General features: G+C 48.3%; 1 pseudogene; it reads right to left on the bottom strand.

Annotated features, from left to right (window-relative positions):
• Nucleotides 1-1,451: 1,451 nt before the first annotated feature.
• On the bottom strand, nt 1,452-2,413 carry LOC116817217 (olfactory receptor 52K2-like; annotated as a pseudogene).
• Between the last annotated feature and the right edge of the window lie 881 nt (nt 2,414-3,294).

Genomic DNA, 3,294 nt, shown 5'->3' on the forward strand with positions numbered 1-3,294 from the left:
GCACATGCTCTGAGACTGGTGATTAAGTCTGATTTGTGTCTGATTTGAGTAAATGGAAGCGGCTGAACGGAGTTTGCTTTGGAGGGGCACTGGAGAGAAACACGAACCAGAGTTAGGGTCAGATTTTCAACAGTGCCTGCGTGGCTTAGGATTCCAAGTCCCATTGACTTTCAGTGAGACTTAGGCTCCTACAGGACAGATTTTTAAAGGATTTAGGCATCTCACGATGCAGGTAGGTCCCTAGTGGGATTTTCAGAAGCATCCAGGGGCCTATTTGCATCTTTAGGCACCTAAAAACCATTAAAAATCTGACCCAATGTCCCTCAATCACTTTTGTAAATTTTACCTATCAGTTCCAACAGGACTTGGTCACTTGTGTCACGTCTCCACAGCCAGCAGCAGCGACCCTCTGAGTTCAGGTTGACACACATCGGCCGTGTTATGAATAGCTGCGTGGACAGTGGTTTTAAGGTGTGGCTCAGGCTGGAGCTCAGGTTCTGAAGCACAGCTCCCCTCGCGCGGCTTCAAAGCCCTCTTGCCAGCTCTCTACGTAGCTATTTTTAGCATGGAAACGCGAGCCCTCTGAGCCACATCCTGTAGCCCTGCCCTGGGCTTGCAGGCTCACTGCTGCAGGCTGTGGAGATGTACCCGTAAGTGGTACTTTAGAAAATGCTCTCCTGAAATGCACAAGGGGCCAAATCCTGACATGTCAAAATGGTCACAAGTCTTTGATTTTTCAAATAATGACAAAAAAAATTCCAAATTTTGGAACCCAGTAAAAAAATTTGACAAAGCAATCATGGTATTTTTCAACCAGCCAGATAGCCGGCTGAAATTTCAAAAGAACATTTTCAAAAGAACTTCACTGAACTTTCAAAAAATGGTGTTAACATTTACAAAAAAAAATCAACATTAAAAAAAAATGGCACTGACATAATTTCCAAAAATTTCATTGGCATTTTAAAACAACGCATTGGAATAGCAAATCCTGGGTGAAAATGGTCCAATCAAATGATAAAAAAAGTTTCCAAAAATGTGTACTGACTTTTCAGACAGCTCTGCTGAGAAGCCAGATGGTGACAGCAATAGCTCAGTACCCCTCAGGATTAGCTCCATTGGCTTCATTGAGAGTCGGGCTGCTCAGCACCTCTTGACATCTGGCCCCTTACTGCAGCAGGTGGGATACTGGTAGGCAAGCCATTCATTCGGTTTTAATCCAGACAGACTTGGTTTGTATGGTTTGTCCCCTATCTGGTGCTGATATAAAACCAGCCATGGTTATCTCTGGTTTCATGCACGGAGGATGGTGTTTTGCGGAGTATGTTGCTCCACCCCTGCCGGCGTGAGCTCACATGCACTGTGCATGCAATGTCATGCTGGTGGGGGCGGGGACACGCAGGAGAGGGTGGGGACAATGGAGGGGAGGTCCTGGGGCTGTCTCAGTGGCCACCCTAGATACTGGGTTCTGCTAAGCTCTTTTGTTGGCCAAAAAACTTAAAGACTCGTTTCCGGATCTGCTTGGACTTAATGCCGTAGATGACTGGGTTTAGCATGGGGGGAACGACGAGGTACAGGTCAGCCACCAAGACTTGGGTGTGAGGAGCAAGGCCGAGCTTAAAAATATGCAGGTACATAGAAAGGAGCCCTCCCAGGTAGAAGAGCAGGATGACGCAGACATGGGAGCCGCAGGTGCAGAAGGCCTTGAGACGCGCCTCCTGAGATGAGAGCCGTAGGACGGAGCAGAGGATCATGCCGTAAGAGAAGGCGATGAAGACAAAGTCTGTCCCCATTAGGACTGTGGCCACAACGATGCTGTACAGGTCAGTGACTGCCGAGTCTGCACAGGCCAGCTCCATCACGCCCATGTACTCGCAATAGGAATGAGGGATGACATTCATTTTACAGTAGGCCAGACTGGTTAGAAGGCAGGTTAAGGGCGTCACGACCCCCACCCCTCTAGCAAGGGACAGCAGCCCAATTAGGGCAATCTTTGGGCTGGTTACGATAGTCTTGTATCTCAAGGGGTTGCAGATAGCCACGTATCGGTCTAAAGACATGGCCAAGAGCACCCCTGACTCCACTACAGTGAAGGTGTGGATGAAGAACATCTGGAGGAAGCAGGCTTCGAAGCTGATGTCTCTGGAATCCAGCCAGAAGATCCTCAGCATTTTGGGAAAACCGCAGTTGAGGAGACCAGATCAATGACAGCCAGCATGGACAGGAAATAGTACATGGGCTCATGGAGGGTCTGCTCCTGCTTTACAACGAAGAGGACAGTACCATTTCCTAGCAGAGCAGTCACATACATGAGGCAGAATGGGATGGAGATCCAGACATGCTCAGATTCCAGGCCGGGGATGCCGATCAGCAGGAAGGTAGAGGGGTTAGGGCAAGTCTGATTGAAGGTTGACATGACCTATAGCAGACGCGGATCAATAGATCTGCAGAAGTTCTTTCCCTGCAATACAATAATTGAGGGACTGGGATTTTTTTCAAGACACTGGACATTTTTCAAACCCAGCACAGCTCGTTTGGTTTATTCAGGCCAGAGTGTTCAAAGTGCAGTGCCTTAAATTATGCTCCTAAATTGGCAGCATGGTCTGGAGAGGCAAAGTGATCTAGTAGGGAGTGCACTGGACAGCAAGTCAGGAGACCTGAATCTGCCCTAGGCTCTGCTTTTGACATGCTGGGTCACCTTGGGCCAGTCGCTTCCCTGCTCTGTGCCTCAGTCCCCGCCCCCCTCCCCCTTGTCTGTCTTGTCTGTTTCCTTTCTAATCTCTTCAGGACAAGGACTCTCTAGCATGCACATGTGTATGTACAGCTCCTAGCATGGTGAGGCCCTGATCTCACTTGAGGCCCACAGTTGCTATTATACTGACCGATGGGGAGAGTAGGGCACAGAGACTTCCCTGTCCTGCCCTCTTTCCCCAGCCACCTTCCATGAACCAAGTGCAATCAGGAGACCCATGAGCCGCTGCGAGGATCTCACCCCATACTTGGAGGTAAGAAGAGGATGATGAGGATTGAGGACAGAAGATAATGTTTTGGAGACAGCAGACAGCCCTGGCTACTCCCTGATCAGCCTATGCCTCTGTACAGCTACTGCAGTGTGTTGCACCAGGGGTGAATCTAGCCTGATATGTCCATGGCAAATGAACCAGAGAGAATTGCAGCTGTTTGATCATTGCAAATTACAGCTGGTGCTTCCAGAGTTGTGAATTTAGAACATCATAAAAAATGTGAATAATTAAAAGTTTGATAACATCTATCTATCTATCTATCTATTTATCTATC

Source organism: Chelonoidis abingdonii, chromosome 1, assembly GCF_003597395.2.
Source record: "Chelonoidis abingdonii isolate Lonesome George chromosome 1, CheloAbing_2.0, whole genome shotgun sequence".
Taxonomy (NCBI): domain Eukaryota; kingdom Metazoa; phylum Chordata; order Testudines; family Testudinidae; genus Chelonoidis; species Chelonoidis abingdonii.